The following is a 21,038-nucleotide window of genomic DNA, read 5'->3' as shown; positions in this document are numbered from 1 at the left end:
AATGTTGGCACCAAAATGAGGGGCCTAAAATAAATATACAAGTTAAAGTCTAAAGTATGCTTGCTCAATTTCTATAGAGAAAAAACATGGGTGCATTTTAATGTAAGAAGTTTAATAGCAATAAACATTTTAGTCTCTACATGCCAACAGCAACCCTCCTCCCCTAAAGCAGTAGTATAAAGTTTTTTGTAATTCCAAGTTCCTCTGAATTTGAGCTTTGTTTGGCCTTGTTGACACCACTAGCTCAACAAACAGATTGAAGGAGCTGGGAGGAAAAAGTCTGCTGAACAGTGGGTGCAGCTGCATTCACTGTTCAGGTATAATGAAAGCTGTTGGCTGTCAGAATAAAATAGCAGACAGCAGTAGATTCATTTATTCACATTGCTTAGTGTGGATGGGACAATCTATGGAAATCTTTACTTACATGTCCAGCTTTACACAAATTCATCAAGTCAAATGACTATGCCCTACAGGATGAAAAGGAAATGGGGGTGATGTATACAGAGTATACTTTAACAATCATCATCATATTGCACCTTTGTAGTTAGCAGCATAGCACTTCCTCAATATTCAATATTCAGGGATGTTCAATTCATATTGCCTGACACCCGAGACATGTAGTTCTGGGCACCGGGCAGGTATTTTTTTTTAAAACCTTTAGCCCTGCCAGGTGGAAGCATTTGGGCGGCAGCGCTGCTGCTGATTGCTTCCACACAGTGCCAGCCACTCCCCCATCCGTGTGAACCTCCTCCCACATGAAGTCTCCTGGGCTCTGCTTGCCTATCTTTGGGCCCGGGACCGGCACGCCAATGTCGGCACCAAAGGGGATAGAGCGGACACGTACGCTCTCCTCCCTTTCTTGTCCTGTCCCGGAAGTGACGTATGATGTCAATTCCGGGTTCCTGTTGACAGATTCCGGGAAAGGCCGGGAAAGAATGTAATGAGGTGCGATGTGCACTGCATTACATTCAGAGGAGCACAGGGGAGACATCCAGGGTCTTTTAGACCTTGGATGTCTCAATAAAGAGAACCTGTCACCAAATATCATCACATATGTGACTTTGTCCCCTTTGTGATGAAAAAAAATTTATGTAAAAAAAAAAAAAAGTTTTTTTTTTATTGCAAAAAATAAAAGTTACACCCAAACACATAACATCCCCCCCAAAAAAAGAATTGAGCCCCCTCCCACATATACACACATACAAACATAAAAGTACACACTGGGGTGCCTACGCATGAAAATGTTGATTGCTATACACATGTTACATATCACCGCGCACGCCAAGATGAGAGCAATAATTCTAGCATGAGACCTCCTCTGTACACTATAGTGATGACCTATAAGGGGCTTTGAAAGTATTGCCTATAGAAAATATAGGATACTGAAGTTCGTTGCCATTTCACGAGTGCATGCAAATTTAAGGATTGACCTGTTGGATATCTATTTACTCAATGCAACCTCATATTTTGTATTTAAAAAAAAAAATAGGGTAATTTATTGCTCTTTTTGTGCCCGAAAAATGAACTTTCTTTTTTATTTTTTACTGAAATTTTGTGGTAATATCATAGTTACATAGTTAGTCTGGCTGAAAGAAGACAAAAATCCATCCAGTTCAACCATGTAAAAAAAAAGTTATAATCCTACACCTACAGTTGATCCAGAGGATGGCAAAAAAACACAGCAAAGCATGATCCAATTTGCTCCTGCAGGGGCAAAAGTTCCTTCTTGATCCCCCGAGAGGCAATCGTATATTCCCTGGATCAACTTTACCTATAAATGTTAGTATCCAGTTATATTCTGTGTATCTAAGAAAAAATCCAGGCCTTTTTTGAAGCAATCCATTGAGCTGGCCAGAACCAACTCTTGAGGGAGTCTATTCCACATTTTCACAGCTCTCACTGTGAAGAAACCTTTCCGTGTTTGGAGATTACATTTCTTTTCCTCCAGAGGTAAAGAGTGCTCCCTTGTCCTCTGTGATGACCTCAGGGTGAATAACTGTACACCGAGTTCACTATATGAACCACTGATATATTTATACATGTTGATCATATCCCCCCTTAATCTCCTCTTCTCAAGAGAGAATAAATTCAGTTCCTCTAATCTTTCCTCATAGCTGAGCTCCTTCATGCCTCTTATCAGTTTGGTTGCCCTTCTCTGTACTTTCTCCAGTTCCCCAATGTTCTTTTTGTGAATTAGTGCCCAAAAGTGAACTGCATATTCCAGATGAGGTATTACTAATGATCTGTACAGGGGTAATATGATATCTCTCTCTCTGGAGTCTTTACCTCTTTTAATACAAAAGAGAATTTTGCTCGCTTTAGAAACCGCAGCTTATTATTATTATTACAGGTACTTATATAGCGCTGTCAATTTACGCAGCGCTTTACATATATATTGTACATTCACATCAGTTCCTAACCCTCAAGGGGTGCACAAGCTAAGGTCCCTAACTCACTTTTATATATACACATCATACAGGCACAGGGAGAACATGCAAACTCCAGGCAGGTGGTGCCATGGTTGGGATTCGAATCAACTACCTTAGTACTGCCAGGCGGAAGTGCTAACCACTTAGCCACTGTGCTGCCATTGCATGCCATTATTAAGCTTGTGATCTACCAGAACTCCCAGATCCTTCTCCACCATTGATTCCCCCAGTTGTACACCCATTGGTATGTATGATGCATTAATATTCTTAGCCCCCAAGTGCATAACCTTACATTTATCAACATTAAACCTCATTTGCTACATAGTTGCCCTATTAAACAGTGCATTGAGGTCAGCTTGTAAGTTGGAGACATCCTGTAAGGACGTTATTCCACTGCACAGCTTGGTGTCATCTGCAAAGACTGAAATGGGATTTTTAATCCCAGACCCTATATTGTTTATAAATATATTAAAAAGTAAGGGTCCCAACACTGAACCTTGGGGTACACCACTGATGACCCCAGACCAATCAGAGTATGAATCATTAACCACTACTCTTTGAATATGATCTTTTAGCCAGTTTTATATCCATTTACATTTTTCCAAGCCCGTAGACTTTACCTTACACATTAGCCGTGTATGGGGAACTGTGTCAAACGGTTTTGCAAGATCCAAGTATATCACGTCCACTGCCACCCCTCTGTCCAAGGTTTTGCTCACCCTCATGCGACATAAAAAATTGGACCTATTGCTATTTTATTCTTTAGGGTCTCTGCTTTCAGAAAATATATAATGTTTGGGGGTTTTATGTAATCTTCTGGCCTAAAATGATTTTTTAAACTTGTGCAAAAAATGCAAAAATGGCTCTGGCAGCGAAAGGGATAAAGGATAAGCCAATCAGTGCTCATTACACTGTGTGGTCTCTCTTCACTGCTAGTCCCCAGGTGCGGTGCTGATACCTTCAACAACAGTTTCATCAGCTCCTAAAAAAGTTCTTTCTGGCCCTTCATTTCATTTCACCATGAAGGACTTGTTGCCTTTGGCAAAATCAGAAAGTGAAGCTCCTATAGTAGCAAAGTTAGGCACAACTACTGGTAGTATCCTACAATTTCTAGAAAAGCCTTCACCTATTTTTTTTTTACATTCAATCTTGTCCATTAGAGGCAGTATGACCCCCCTGTCCAATGCTGTATCCCAAATACTGGGCTTTCTCCAGGTCTTTTGCACATGTTTTTGTATTGACTGTCAACCCATCCTTACGAATGGAATCCAAAACTTTCTAGACCTTCTGTATTTGGGAATCCCAGTCAAGACTAAAAATGACAATATGACCTAGATAAGGGGAGCTTATGCTTTGTAGGGGATTAGGTTTGCAATCCATTATTCTTTGGTATGAGGCCAGGGCCCCAAGTAAGCCAAAAGGGAGGACTGCCTACTGGTAAAGCCAATTTGTTGTTGCAAAGGCTGTCTTTTCCTTTGCCTATTTAGTCTTAATTTACACGTCATGTTAAATTATGTTAGTTCTGCCAGGTAATTCTGAAAGCACCTCTCAATTTCTTATCTCCTGAATCTGTGTAGTAAACAGGGTTTCTGACATCCTAACCTCTTGTATACCTTTTGGTGGTAACATTTTAGGGTTGCATTCTGCTAAAGAGCTTCACAATCCACCCAGTGTGATTTTATTGAGTCAATAAGTATATTTGAATGGGTTTTTTCTTTCCAGGCTGGTATATCTGGTAGTTGACATTGAGATCAGAGGGAAAATCATAGGAGTTCTATCACTTTGTCAGAAATGTGCAGTTGCAAGAAAAAGTATGTGAACCCCTTGGGATTACGTGGAGTTTTGCATGAATTGGGCATAAAATGTGCTTTGAACGTCATCTAAGTCACAACAATAGAAGAACACAGTCTGCTGAACATAATACTACACAAACATTAGATGTTGCCATGGTTTAATTGCACATAACATGTAAACATTCACAGTGCAGGGAGGAAAAAGTATGTGAGGCCCTAGCTTAATGACTTCTCCCAGAGCTAATTGGAGCCAGGAGTGAGTCAACCTTGACTCCAATCAGTGTGATGATATTGGATATGTTGCTGACAGCTGTCCTGCCCTTAAAAAACACACACCTGTTTTGGGTTTACTGGTTTCAAGAAGCACTGTCTGATGTGAACCATGCCTCGCAGAAAAGAGCTCTCAGAAGACCTACGATCAAGAATTGTTGACTTGCATGAAGCTGGAAAGGGTTACAATAGTATCTCCAAAAGCCTTGATGTTCATGTCCACGGTAAGACAGACTGTCTACAAATGGAGAAAGTTTAGCACTGTTGCTACTCTTCCTAGGCGTGGTCGTCCTGTAAAAATGACTGCAAGAGCACCGCGCAGAATGCTGCATGAGGAAAAGAAGAATCCCGGAGTGTCAGCTAAAGACCTACAGAAACCTCTGGCACATGCTAACATTTTTGTTGACACATCTACAATAAGGAAAACATTAAACAAGAATGGAGTACATGGGAGGACACCACGGAGGAAGCCATTGCTGTCCAAAAAGAATATTGCAGCACGTTTGAAGTTTGCAAAAGAGCACCTGGATGTTCCACAGCACTACTGGCAAAATATACTGTGGACAGATGAAACCAAGATTGAGTTGTTTGGGAAGAACACACAACACTATGTGTGGAGAAAAAAGGCACAGCACACCAACATCAAAACCTCATCCCCACTGTAAAACATGGCGGAGGGAGCATCATGGTTTGGGGCTGCTTTGCTGCCTCAGGGCCTGGACAGATTGTTGTCATTGATGGGAAAATGAATTCCAGAGTTTATCAAGACATTTTGCAGGAAATCGTACGACCATCTGTCCGCCAACTGAAGCTCCGCAGAGGATGGGTGATGCAACAGAACAATGACCCAAAGCATACAAGTAGTTCAACAAAACAATGGCTGCAACAGCACAGAATACGCCTTCTGGAGTGGCCCAGTCAGAGTCCTGATCTCAACCCGATTGAAATGCTGTGGCATGACCTTAAGAGAGCAATTCACACCAGACATCCCAAGAATATTGCTACACTGAAACAGTTTTGTGAAGAGGAGTGGTCCAAAATTACTCCAGATCGTTGTGCAGGTCTGATCTGCAACTACAGGAAATGTTTGGTTGAGGTTATTGCTGCCAAAGGAGGGTCAAACAGTTAAGTCCAAAGGTTCAAATACTTTTTCCTCCCTGCAATGTGAATGTTTACATGTTATGTGCAATTAAACCATGGCAACATCTAATGTTTGTGTAGTATTATGCTCTTCCACATATGTAATTTATTGTCTGTCCTGCCCGTGCGGCCTTTTATATGTGGGAAGTACCATTAGAACACTGCGAAAAAGATTTGGCGAGCACCGGAGGTCAGTTGATGATGGCATTACCAAATACAGTGTTCCCCGCCATTTTTCAGATTTTCATTCTAAATCCTCTCTCCATCTACAAGTATGGGTCATTGAGGCTATACCAGACCATCTCCCCCTAGCTGAACATTTCAAATTATTATGCCAACAGGAGACCTATTGGATCTTTACTTTAGATAATCTTGCACCTAGGGGCCTCAATGAAGAGATTGAGATACACACGATTATTTAATTTTTTAATAATTTATTATAATTTATTCTTCACATCTTCTTTATTATTTATTATTTATTATTTTTTATAGTATATACTTCAATTCCCACACCCCCTTCTTTATTTTTTTTCCCCCATTGCCCCCCCCCTTTCCCCTCCCCCTCCTACTTATTCTACCTTCTTACCCGCCCATCTTACCCTTCATAATCCACATCATAGTAATAACGTTTATAATTAAATATCCCCTGTATAAACTTCTATTTTCTACATGCCTTTTTTGGTGTGTTTCATGGGCACATATATATATATATATATATATATATATATATATACATACATACACACACACACGCATATTTCTAATTTTAATTAATTTTAATCAATTAATTTCCTAATTTTTTTTTTTTAATAATTAATTTTTAATATATTCAATAATAATTTTTCATTAATTTTTTTTTCCTATGATCTGATATAGATATATATATATATATATATATTTTTTTTTTTTCTTTATATTTATTCCTTTTATTTTTATTTCATTTTAATTTATTATATATTTACAATTATTTCCTTTCACTGTCTATGTATTTATGTATATTATATATACTTTTATTCATACATATTAATTTGCCCAAGTATTTATTTATCTTGCCCAACATTGCTTTTTTAGTCCATCTCCTTCCTTTCTTCTCCTTTTCCTTTTATTTTTCACATGTTCTACAGAAAGCAGCTGCTCACTGTTTATTTGTTATGTTTTCCACCACTGCTTGTTAAGCCCGTATGCATTATACATTTTTTCTAATTCACTACCCCGCCCCTCAGTTGCCCCACTCCCTCCTCCTCTCCTTATATATTGGCTCATCCCATTAGCCAATCAAGTCTGATGAAAAGGCAGGTTGCCTAGAAACGCGTCACCGCCCCCTTGGAGGGTTCCCAGCAACGTCCTGGCGTCATTTCCTGCCTGGCGGCCATCTTGGATGTGTCTCAAGCTGGCTCCTGTACCCACGCTGATGTGAGAGATCAGCAGTGCCCGCCCTGGATCCCGGTTCTTATCTGCGCCGCGACTCCCGGCTACTGCGCCTGCCATCCTCGCTTCCTCCTGTGGGACCCGCCTAGAGCGCCAGCTGCGCAACACCTTGGCATTGCAGCCATCCATTTGTGAGGTGCAGCACAGATGACATCCTCCTCCTTATATATTGATGCCTGATATCTACCCACTTCTTGTGAGTTTTTATAATCTTGTGTGCAATAAACTGTTATATTCCTACTGCACTTAGTCTGGCGCACTTCTCTTTTTTCTCTATTTATGTTCAGCAGACTGTGTTCTTCTATTGTTGTGACTTAGATGATGTTCAGAGCACATTTTATGCCCAATTCATGCAAAACTCCACGTAATCCCAAGGGGTTCACATACTTTTTCTTGCAACTGTATTCTCTAATATACCACCAAAAATAAGACTTTGTCTCCTGGGTCTTTTGAGCTTGTTGCATATCTTCCTGAACTACGGGCATAACTGCCATTTTTACATCTGAGCAATATCTTTGATTATACTTTTGTGAGATGTGGCCTCTTGCTCCCATGTTTCCAGGCCTATATCCATGGACATCTACTGTACCTTACAAAAGCTCAAACTAGGAAAACCCTGTGAAGGACTGTGGCATTTACTTTATTGAAAAAAGAAGTATGGTAAAAAGAAGTCCCAATCCTTTCCATCCTTATCAACTCTTTTTTAGCATAGCTTTTGAGGTTCTATTGGACCATCTTATCAATCCATCAGTATGGGGGTGGTACACTCAGACATATAGATGTATAACTGTCAACACCTGACACAGCTCTAGGAATACCGGTACAAGCAAACATGTGTAACAGCTCTTTAGCTATAACCTTGTGTTGCTGTGAGGAATTGCTTGTGGCTACCTGGTGGAATAGTCAAAGACTACCAATATTTGCTAGTGTCCCCGGTGACTTTGGCAGTGGCCCTATCATAAAAGGCACTTCAACTATAGGCAATGATGCCAGCAAACTTTGAAAATGTAGCTGGGGTGCTATAATTTAATTTGAAGAGTTACAAATCTTCTCAAATATCCCTAAATGACAACTCAATACATGGCAATAGGTCAGATTCAACACCATCTATGAGTGAATCTGGGGAACCACCAGCTGCTCCACAACTTGCTCTCTCTCTCCTTCTTTACACATCCAATACATCATTGTATACTGCAAAATGGGCATATACCAGGCTACCTTTTTCTACTTGCAGCACCTCATTTATCACCTTTACATTTTTTTTAATGCATTTTCCACAGTTGGGGTCCTGCAACTGTGTAGTCCCAAAATAGTAGAAAGTTGTCAGAGTGTCAAGATCCTCCTCAAGTTCAGGCAACATATTACATTTCACTTGGCTGCAAGCTCACACATCAGAGTGTGAGAGACAAAGCCCTAAGCTTCAGTCAGCTCACATATAAAGGCCTTTGCACAGCTGAAACTAATTATTAGGATAAGCTACCAGATAAGATGTGGACCTAGGAATGTAGGCTTATTCTCACCCAAATCTCTACACAGCCTACAGGCCACACGACACAGAATGGGACTTTGTAAGATTCTGAGAAAACAATTGTATAGAAAATAAATAATGATAAAGAAATATGCTGTACAACTAAATTCAAATTGTGTCCTTAGTCTTCATGGAGTTGAGATTTAAAACCTTGCCATACAGTATTTATGTTCATGTGAATACAAACATCTAAAAAAAAGTAAAAACATTTACCAAGACCAGAAGCCAGAAGTCATTGAACATTGTTGTACAATTGAGAGACATTTTGTTTTACTAAATTGTATTTTATTTTAATTTGTTTTGCAGGTAGCAGCAAAAACATGAGCAATTTTTAAGAACAGAAAGAACATATAATTCTTACACATAAAGTCATCATTGAAAGACATTTTTGTACAATCAAGGGTAACCTTAAATCTTAGTCTGTAATGCCAAGGGCTGTTGCTCAACAGCTGAAGATTTTGGCAGCTCTGACAGCAGTGTGGTACGACTGAAAGTCACCATGCTAAAAGCATTTGTGATGTTTGCCCAGGGTTGTCTCTTACTTCCAAGCAGGTGGACACCAAGTACACAGTTTGTGGTCAAAAGGGTTTACTTATTCCCAATCCCAATGATCCTCCTTGATTATTAACTCTTAGATTCCCACTAAGGTATCAGTTTCTACATTAGTCTAAAAACAGTAGTTTACCAGTCAAGTGATTTCTTTACCAACATATACAGCATGCAGATTGTAAAGCAATTGCTCTTCATACACTAACACATTTTCCACATATTTTAGAGGAGCCCTGAGTTCACACATACCAACAGTTTTGTTTTAAAATCTTGCTATAAGTGCTTTTGTCTAATTATGTCACACTTAATATCCACAATTGGTTTTATATTTCAATATGACTGAAATATTTTGTATTTTATTAATTTTACTCTCCTGGTGTGCTAAACATATTTATAAAACTCACTACAGGCTTGTTAGTTTTTTTACAGAGTGATTTATATTACTTAATATCAAATGCTGCCAAAACTGTTTTAATTTTTCAGGAATCTAAGGCAGTCAGTAGGGGGCCCCATGAGATGCCCCTGGTAACTTTTTCATAGGGTTTGAGTTTGGGCAAGGACACAGGGGCTCCATGATCCCCTATTGCCCAGGGGCCCCATGAGTTGTCAGTCCGTCCCTGTTAAACAGTTAAAAAAGTGAGCTAGTTGGCAGTTTGCATAATAAATCCCAAGTGCGTGTGTCAGCATGATGGCAATATAATCATAGGAGTGAGACAAGCCATAACAATGTTGATCTCTGCAAGTGGATTTTTATCATGTTGGAAGTTCTCTTGTGACTAATCTCGGAGAAATGAAATTAATATGGTAAAGATTCCTTTAGTTCACAGACACATCAAAATGAACTGCAGTGATTTGAACAATCCATTTTTGGGTACGATCAATCCTTTGGATTGCAGGAGTTCATTCTGCACTCCTGTGACCTGTTTTTAGCTGACAACGGACTGAAGTCCGCGGTTGGCTAATGTCACCCAGCAGGTCCAGGCTGGGGAAAGATCCTGACTTCAAAGTCAAGATCCACCCCAGAGTCTGGAGCAGCAACTAGTTCAGCCTCTCAGTGAAGTGCAGAGAGGCTGAGCCAGCAGCTCCCTCCCCCTCCAGTAAGCGCTGGGGGTGGGTGGGGGGCTGAGCAGCCAGTAGTGACTGACAGTCCTGCTCTCTGCTCAGAGCAGCTGTGAGAACACAGTAGTCACTGAATTCTCACCCTTAGAGCTGCCGGGGGGACAGAGGCAGCATAGGACCGATGCTGCATCCACCTAGGTAATTATAAATAGGAAAAAAAAGCCCTATTTATCTTTTAATTACCTTGTGGGATCAGGTCAAACTATGGTTAGTCTAAGAAACCAATTAAAATGTACATAAAGGATTTTTAAAATGTCGATATGTTATTACTCCAAATAATCAAACATATAATGTATTTAAAATAATACATTATTATTAGAGGTTTTAAAAATAAAGTAGAACTATGGGCAAACATTATTTTTGATTTTGAATAAAGTAAAAGACTGTTATAACCCCTGTCAGTTTTTATTTTTTGCCCTCTGTGTACCATTGGAGAGATTTACTTTCATTTCTTGTCCCATTTTGGGATTTTTTTTCACTTTCAGTGGTAATGATAAACAGGACAAATAGAGAGGGTGAATCTCCCTAAAGGGGCACAGACAGCAATACAAACTAATCCCTCTCCACTCTGTCTAAAACTACAAAAAAATGCCTTTAGTTATACTTTAACCACTAGCCTACAGGGCACTTATACCCCCTTCCTGCCCAGGCCAATTTCCAGCTTTCAGCGCTGTTGCACTTTGAATGACAATTGCACGGTCATGCAACACTGTACCCATATGAAATTTTTATCATTTTTTGTGACAGATAGAGCTTTATTTTGGTGGTATTTAATCAACTTTGGGTTTTTTATTTTTTCTTAAACAAAGAAAAAATAAACTGGCACTGGTAGGTGGCACTGACTGGCACTGATAGCCAGCACTGACTGGCACTGATTGGCATTGATAGGTGGCACTGACTGGCACTGATGGGTGACACTAAAAGACAGCTCAGATGGGCACTGATATGTGGCATTGATGTGCACTGGTAGGCACTGATATGTGGCATTGATGTGGCACTGATGGGCACTGGCACGTGGCACTGATGAGCACTGACAGCTGGCACTGATGGACACTGACTGGTGGTGCTGCTGGGGCTACACTGATCATCAGTGCTCTGATGATCAGTGTACATGACCCCTCCGCAGAATGCAGATTACCTGTTCTCCTCTCCTCTCGAGCTGTCAGCGTGACAGCTTGAAAGGAGAGAAATGCCGATAACCGGCATTTCCCTGTTTACATGTGATCAGCTGTGATTGGACACAGCTGATCAAATGACCGAGCCGACATCTTTGGCTCTTTTTGTGGATCGGTGATCCGCTGTGTCCGAGGGACACAGCGCACTGCCGATCTCCACGCTGCACGCTCCTGGAGCCACGCATGCGTGGTTAGAATGGGAAGACGTCATATGACATCTACCCAGAACGAAAGAACCATCTTGCGTCCGTCATATTACTATATGGTGGGCAGGAGGTGGTTAAACATAATTTAAAATATTGAATATTCCATCAGGTTATAGAGTGTTCCCATTACATCCTGTGATACATATCAGATCAACTGTTTACTGCAGATTATACTAACAATTACCATAGGCAGATGGCAGCTCATTATAGTTAGTCTAAGGCTGGTTACACAAGGGCTGAATATTGGCCAGTATCAGCTGATTCAGGCAGAAATATGGATCAATTATTAACGATCAGGCGTTCCATGCATTGATTGTTCACAGGAATGACTACTGTTGAATGGGAACCACCACAACTGGGATCATCACTGATGGACATACGGACATCATTAAAATGTCTTACTCCAGCTGAGTGTCTCATCAGAGTACTGTGTTTGAAGTCTTCTGTAGATATCCATGGGTTTTACCCCTTCATTCACAAGAAACTTTGAAACTACACACTGTTCCATGCACGCACTAACACTTTTGTCTGCCATCTTGATTAACGGTCTCTGGACTGGCCCGTGACATGTGTGCTGCCTATCAGTAATAGGACACCCTTGCTACTTACTACTACATATGGTACTGCCATGCTAGATTCCCTGTAAAATTGAAAGTCCCATTTTGACTTGAATACCCCTGGTATTTGTGTGTATTTTTTCTATTGGTTGAACTGGGTGGACCCATGTCTTTTTTCAACCAGACTAACTATGTAACTATGACATGCTGGAAAACCAGTATCCAACCAGCGCTTGGATCTACTGTATTTCTACTGTCTTCAGAGCTATGCAAGTGCACCAAACCAATATTAACTTTAATAAATATTGCTTCCATTTAAATGTACATAACTGGGTGGACTTTCAGCACTTATCTGCAGTAGCTATTAGATATGTATATGTGTGTAGGCTGACATTCTGAAAAGAAATTGTACATTATACATCATTGTTCTGGATTTGTCAACTGTCAGTGACAACCAGTTACTGAGTTTAGTAAACTACAGTGATCAGCTCTTAGGCTTTAGATCCTGCTAAAGATTGCTTCATAGTAGCTCTTTACAGCAGAGCCTGAAAACACAACACTTCAGCATTATCTTTACAGTGAAAATGATGTGATCTGATGTTTGATGTCACATCACTTCCTGTGAATTCCCAATACAGCTTTGATCTGTAAAATTGGGTATATACACTTATTTTTCTTTTTCATTAGGCTAAACAAAAAAAATAGAGAAGAGAGACAGCAGCGCCACTCTAAGTGTAGACGGTTAAAATCAGGCACATTTAATGGTAAAATTGCACTCACATAGATAGGTAACAGGTAGGCATGTCAAGTGATGGAAGTCCAGTGGGAGCATCAGGTCCTTTGGCTGCGCTTTGGGTGTTTTCCCGCCGCTCCGGTGGTATCCTGGGCTTGGGGAGTAGCAGAGGGGAGCAGGGATACTCGCAGGGATAATGTCACCGCATGGCACAGGTTTCCAAGATGTGGTGCGTTCAGAGCATGCTCACTCCTTCGTCAGGCCAATGAAACAAAAAAAAATTATGGATTCCCCATCCACACAGGCAAGGTGGATGGAGGAATGCTCCCCACTGTGCTATTGTATTCTCATAGTGGGGACTCCTCCACTGTCAGAATACACTGTTCAGCACTGCAGCCACTGATCTAATGAAAGTTTCCCAACAGTCCCATGCAATTGGTGGACAGGGAGGGCCACAAACATATCAATGTTCTCAACTGGCTGAATTTCGATCCTTGTGTGTCCACCTTTACTTGCTGCATCAATAGATCATGGTTGAAGGCTGATTAAGTAATTTGTTGCTACAGAGCTGTATAGACTAGATCAGGTCTCTGCTGACCTGCTCCACGTTATGAAATAATTTTTGGGGTATCTGCAAATTACACAAATGTTGCCTTGGAAAAAATTACAGGAAAAAATGTAATTAAAGACTATAAAATACAAATGTCCATCCAAATATGCTATCAAATTAAAGTCATATCTGCCCCCCCCCCCCATAAAAAAGACAATGTTTAACATGACAGAGTTAAACTACAAATGCTAAAAGGTGTAGAACTGAGACATCTCTGAACGAAAATAACTGCAGAGATAACAAATGTTTAAAAGTTTAGAAGGCAATGGGTTAATCACCACAGATTAATTCAGACTTTGGTTTTGTGATGTAGATCCTCCCACATCTTGCACCCAACTTGTGAAAACATATGAAGTTCTGTAGGTGAAAAAAAAACACTTTTAATAAGTTTGTTCATACCTAGCTTTTGACACCAGTTTTATTAAAGTTAGAATTTATGACTTGAATGTAACATGAGTTAAGAAGGGAACTTTCAAAGGGTGTCCCAGGTAAGGCAATAAGTCTAGACGGGTGACCTGTTGTGTCAGACCTTCCCATCAAATGCTATGAGCTAGAACATTTGTTTCAATTTAGGAACTATTTGCAATTTGGAAGAAATATCTGCTCCAGGTGAGATGAAGAATCAGATTTATTATAAAGTTCATAGCAGCTACAAAACAAGAATTGACCCCACCCTGTCCAATAAATCAAAGGAAGGGGGACTTTGGCTGTTGCTATATTTTTAATTTACTGAAGGAATATGTTTGGCAAATCTTTAGTGAATCTTTTAAATTATACAAAAAAAATATATTTTTTTTCCTGCTCCAATTTTCTTATTCTCTTCCTGCTTTCCATGTGCACCACTTGGGGTGAAAGGTGTGGTAGGGTTGAAACTATCGACAACCAATAAAAAATACTTTTCAAAAATTCATTCTCTGGTGCCCATGTGAAAGGAACTATATGGTTATAAAGGAAAAGCCTTCACCCATCCTCAGAGAAATACCATCTGAGCATTAAATTAGGTAATTGTCATCTCTGTCCCAGCAACTGTAGACCTCAATGAACTGCCACAAAAGACTGACACACATTAGAAAATGCAATTACAGCTAATGTTCATTATTTAGAACTAGTGTTCCGTAATTTACATCAGTGTGTTGAGTAGGGAGCCATCTATTGGACATTCACTGCAATTGCACCCTTATCAATAAAGAACAGGAAGTGTCTCTGTTTGTTAAAATAAAGATTTCCCATAAACCACTGCAGCCATTCAGCTTCTAGAAAAACATTAGTGAAGGACTTCTCCATTCTCCCGTTGATACACATATGCCTGTAAGTTATTTCAGTGTAATTGTTAAAGTCACATACATAGATAGATTGCATTGAAATGTATTCAATGTGATATGTAGGCAGTTGTTTCCAAGAAATGTATTAATTGTAGGCATTTGTGAGAGATTTGTGTACAAACATATTGTAATTTCATTTTATATGATTGTATTGTAGTTTTACAGAACTATTCACAGAAGTAAATTCAGTTTTGGAATGACACACAATGCTGCTTCTGTCAGTTTTGTTAGCTAGCTGTCAGCAAACCGTTAGAAGGACAGCATAATTAGTGTTGTTTTTGACTTCCTCACGATTAGTGATGAGTGAACTGGGCAAAGTTTAGTTTGCAGGTTTAGTGAACCCAGGCAAAACAAAAAAATAGCTAAACCCGAACATAGCATCAAGCCCTATTCAAGTCTATGGGAACCGTAACTTGTTATTTTGTATGGGCATTTTGTGAAAGCAAATTTGCATCCATGGGAGATTTACTCCAATACAAAAAAAAAAAAAAATTCAGCAAGTGGGAGAATTTTTAAATACATTTAAAATGCATGCTTGTGGGATGCATTAAAGCTGCACTTGAAGTGAAAACTTGAAGTTGTGAAAAATCCATACCTTTAAGCACTTCCCAACTGGCCTAAAGTACAATGAAGGCCAAGTGGGTGTGCTGCCATCCTGGGTGAATATCATATGACGTCCTCCCAGGATTGCATCTCGGATGCCCCATGGGCTGCATTGCAGTGTGATCTGTCCAATGAATGTATTTGGTATTGAGATGGTTCCAATTTACTGGGATATGTAATTTACTGGCAGTAGCCACTGTGGGGACTCCTCTGCTGTCAGAATACACTGATGCCCTTCAGATAGTTATTTTTATTTTTTTCAATCAATGCAAAGCATTATCTGATTTGACATTTGAGGAGAGGCGGGGCAGTAATGTCCTCATGCAATAAGAGAATGCTTTGTATTGAATTGAATGGTGCCTGTGCTAAGTGGCCACCACTTAAGCACTGGAAGATTTGATCCCCTTAATGACCAGGTAAGTTTTTGCTATTTAGCACTGTGCTTCTTTAACTGGCAATTGTGCAGTCATGCAACACTGTATCCAAATTAAATTTATATAGTTTTTTCCCCAGAGCTTTCTTTGGTTTTTTTTTATCACTACTGGTTTTTTATTTGTTATTATATAAACGAAAAAAACCCTACATTTTGAAAAAAAAACCTATATTTTTTACTTTCTCTATAAAACATATTCATTATAAATAAATAAAATTTCTTCCTAAATTTAGGCCAAAATGTATTCTGCTACATCTTTGATAAAAAAAATCCCAAGTGTATATTGGTTTGCGTGAAATTTATAGAATCTACAAATGATGGGCTATATACTGGAATTTTTCTTTGTTTTTAATAGTAATGGCAGCAATCAGCGAATTTTAGTGGGACTGTGATCGTGCACTAGGCAATCCGACACTTTCTAGGAACTGACCAAGGACTAGTTCACACCACAGAAGTGCATTCTGTATGGACATTTTTCATGCGTTTAGGTACGTTCCTGTGCATTTTGCCATACCTGATCCATAACATTTTCAAGTATGCAGGGAACAAGAAAGATAAAGGGAAAAAGGTAGAAAGAGGGAAGAAGAAACACAAAAATAGAAGAAGAGGAGATAGAAAAGAAGGAAAGATCATCCGTACACGGGGAGCATGTAATAGCAAGAGCAGCAATGTCTGGTTTTGCTGTAAAAAATAAAGAATTATTAATACGTAAATAAATAAATAAGAGGTAAGGAAAAGTATGGGAAAAAAGGAGATCACTGCCTTTTTCAAGGCATCTGAATCAGAATAAAGGATCCACACTGTCCACAGGGAGAAAAAAACTTAGCGGAGGTATCCATATCAAAGGCTAATAATTCCTCTGCAATTGTCATTTACTGTAGCAATCCATTTCACTAAGGAAGGGGTATTAGAGGACATCCAATATTGAGCAATCAGCTGTCTACCTGCAAATGGAAGTTTCTCAAGAGTTGTGCCTTTTGTCTAGAGACAGGTCCAGGCAGGGGCGGACAACTCATGGGGCCCCTGGGCAATAGGGGATCGTGGGGCCCCTGTGTCCTTGCCCACACTCAAAAAAAGCCTATAAAAAAGGTACCAGGGGCATTTCATGGGGCCCTCTACTGACCCCGGGCCCTCGGGCAGTGCCCGAGTGCTCGAATGGTCAGTCCGCCCCTGGGTCCAGGAAGTATAGAGAGCAATGCAGTCTTTGGGGTTGGCGAAAGGGATTCAGTGTATAGATCATTATAGATAACAAAAATTGATTGCCAAAAGAGGTGAATTTTATCACATTCAAACCATATATGGAGGTAACTACCTTTTGTAGCTCAGCACCTCCAACAAATATCCAAGGAAGAAGAAAATATACGATGTATGGAGACTTGGTCTCGATACCATTTCATGAGAAGTTTATAGTTTTTTTCCTGGGCATAGCTTGAAATGGTGGATTTATGTGTGACTAAAAATGCTTTGTGCCAATCCTCAGAGGTGAGGTCACTTCCCAGGACCTTGTTCCAGAATATCATTGAAATTAAAATTGGTATCAGTGATTTATCCACTGAAAAGAAATAGTTTGAATTGCCTGCAATGTCAGTCATACAATCTGTGAAATTCAGTATGGGCATCCCAGATTGTCATATATGGTTGAAACACTGCAACAGCCTAAATCAGCATCATGGGAAGAAATGCAAAATCTACCTGTTCAAGAAAAGCAAAAGTATATTAAAGCTGCAGATAAAGAGATTACATTTCTCAACTAGCTCCAAGATAGAATGCAAAGGTGTTAGTGTATCAATATAAAGATATTCTATTTATTATTAGTACATCAAAAGAAACCACTTATCTAAAATTGGAAGTAGGAGAAAATCTTCTCAACAGTGGACAGTGCAGACAAGCAGTTTTTACACACTGCAACTAGGGTTGAGTTTCAGGTTCAGGACAACCTTGAGTTTGACTCAAACCCAATCTATTCACTGTTTTTAAAAGGTCTGAAAATAATAAAAACAACATTCAGATCTCATAGACTTCAGCAGGGTTTGGGTGCTATGTGTGGGGTTTGTGGATATTTTCAATTGTTCAGCTAAATTCCAGCAGACCGAACTTTGCTCAATTCACTCATCACTAATTGCAGCCACTACACTCCAGATATAGGAAAATTCATGCCTCTTTTCTGCATATGTGTACATAAACCACTACTAATAGCAATGGACTCTGAAAGAAGATAGGACTTATATGTGAAGTAGCTGTTGAATGCGGGTGTTAGCATGCTATATATACAGATATAGGTGCAACAAACATTATTTTATATTGTACTGAACTTATAAGTTATTATGATTATGTTGCTTTAACCCCTTCTGGCCACTGCATCCCTGCTCTTTAACCACTTCCTGTCTGGCCTATGTATATAAACGGCCGGACGAGAGCAGTGCAGGAGCGGGTTGCCATTCATAAATGGCGCCCGCCATTTTAGCCTGTGTGCACTCCCTGGGAGCGCGCAGCACTGCAATCCGGTGTCTGCTGTGTTCTCCGGACACAGCGGGCACCGATTGCTGTACAGGACCTCATGTGATCACTGATTGGCCAATCAGTGATCACATGAATAGTAGTAAGCAAGATGTCACTGCTGACATCATTGCTTACTACTTGTGAAATCTATGAATGATCACAGAGGTCACATGGTACAAGGCTATTCACAACAGCCTTGTACCATGTGACAAGCTGTGACCAATCACAGCTCTCACAGTATTTCTCAATAGCTGCAAGAATGCAGTCAGAGAGAAGGAGAAATGATTGCTTTTACAGCCTTTATAAATAATAAAAAAAAAAAGATCTTCATCACCCCCACAAGTAGTACAGTGTCACTATGGTGACACTGTACTGCTAGGGTAACAGTATGCTAAAAAAAAAACCCAAACCCCCATAAATAGTATAAAAAAATAAAATAAAAATGTAAAAAAAACTAAATTTAGAAAAATTATAAATTTTTGGTTATAAACTAATTTGGGTTATTTTTTTACTAATAAGATAGCTGTAAACATTTTGGCCAAGATTTATGAAGAAAGAATATTTATTTGCAAAATTTTATAAGAAAAACACTGTTTTTCAAAATTGTTTGGACTTTTTCATTTATATAGCAAAAAAAATAAAATCCCAGTGGTGAATAAATACCACCAAAATAAAGTTTTATCTGTCGCAAACAAAATGCTAAAAAATTCATACAGGTACAGTGTTGCATGACCGTGCAATTGTCATTCAAAGTGTGACAGCTCTGAAAGCTGAAAATTGGCCTGGACAAGAAGGGGGTAAAAGTGTCCGGACTTGAAGTGGTTAAGAGGTTCTAACTGCAGGGAGGTGGAGGCGGGCATTCAGATCATGTGACCACTGAGATTGGCAGTCACAGGGGTCACATGATTGGAAAGCTCCCAATTGCAAGTAGGCATCGGGAGCTTCCTGGTACCCACCAGTAACTGTGCTGGGAGCTCGCGTAGCGTGCGCTTTCAGCACAGGAAGATGTTTACATAGGTCTCTATGCGGCTTCTGGGGCATTAAAGCCCACCCACTGAGAGGTTGCATATACAGTACGCATACCTCTTGTGGGAACTGGTTCAGCCCCACAGGTGTTGCAAAACTACAAGTTCCATGCAGCATTGCAAGACATCCTCAAGCAGAAGGTGCCTGCCTTCTGCAACAAAAGTGCAAAGGAGACAACGGAAAGAATATGAATGGAGTTTCATGCTCCAGCTGTTAGCTTTATGGATTATGATAATATTCAATATTTTATATTTACTTGTATTTTTAAATTCACATTTTATTTTGATCGAAGTCCTGACTATAATAAATAAATGCACTACTCAGGAAGCTTAATGAATATTGTTGTCAAGTTTTTAATTATTTATATCCTTTATGAGAACCTTCACTTGAGGCTAGATACAATACCATAGAGCCTCCAAGTCATACCCCTGTTTTATCAGAACTGTAAGTCCTTGCTTCGACTACAAAGCCAGTGCGATGCAGTGCACTGTTCTAAAAGTTTACAGTAAGCATTCCAAGCTGTAATGTATCTATGGCATATGGACTTATTTGCAAATCATTTCCCCTATTTTTCTATAACTACAGTAAGAAATCCAATTCTTAAATCTTATTCTGGTACATGTATAGGACATTAGTGTGAGCAAAGAACATTGTGATTCTAGCAGCGCTCTTTGCTAACATAGATATTAAACTGTAAACATTATTGCCAACAGACATGGCACACTGTAATCATTATTGGGTTACTTTACATATACAACATTTGAACAAACGTAAAGTCCCTTTGCAGGCAATTTTTTCTTGTTTTTGATATAGTGTGGAAGGGTTAGTAGCTTTGTTAGGTTGTTATTATTGTCTGTTTCCCCACTGGGAAGATTTCTGTTCACTTTCTGCCCCAGTGACAATTGCTATGATAACAGAGAAAATCTCTCTTTGTTGAGGACCCTAAGCAGAAAAAAAAAAAAAAAGAAATCAGAAAGGCTTGGATTTGTTGACAACTGGCGCAAAGGCAACTTCACTGTTTCAGAAGTTGGAAATTGAGCTTGGAAAGCAGTTTATGTTTAACTTGCATGACTGGTAATTACACAGCCTTCTGGCAAAGGTTCAGGGGTAACATTTTCACAAGGATCAACTGTTCTTGAACAATTCCCTTCAGCGTATTGAGCACAAACAGGCATGAATGCATTTTCTTGTTTTATCCCTCCTCCCTCCATCTCAAACGTGCTTATTCCGGCCAGTACTAAGAGAGTGTTAATCTGTCTTGTACTGCTGTTTGATATGCAATTTACAATCACTAAGAGTGATAAAAGAAGCCAATTGTGGGAAGACAAGGCAAAACTCTCTTAGGAGTAAATTCAGTTTTCTCTAATTCAAAGTGATTATAAACTTAAACTCTTTTGTAACATACTAATTTCACAACTTATAAGATTTATCTCATCTCCTCTTCATTTAAAGTTCAAGGTGATGTAGAGAAACAGAACCTTGTTCTGAAAAACAAAAAGCAGTGACACATCAGTTTAGAGTATACTTTGGATTTTCTGAATTCTTAACAGTGGTAGATGGAAATCAGCGCAGCAAAAGATTATCAGTTGCAATGGCAACAGTGGATGGGAAATATAAG

Source organism: Staurois parvus, unplaced genomic scaffold (genome assembly GCF_062004578.1).
Source record: "Staurois parvus isolate SC_StPar_1 unplaced genomic scaffold, SC_StPar_1.0 ptg000499l, whole genome shotgun sequence".
Classification (NCBI taxonomy): domain Eukaryota; kingdom Metazoa; phylum Chordata; class Amphibia; order Anura; family Ranidae; genus Staurois; species Staurois parvus.
Note: the sequence above shows the minus strand (reverse complement) of the source record.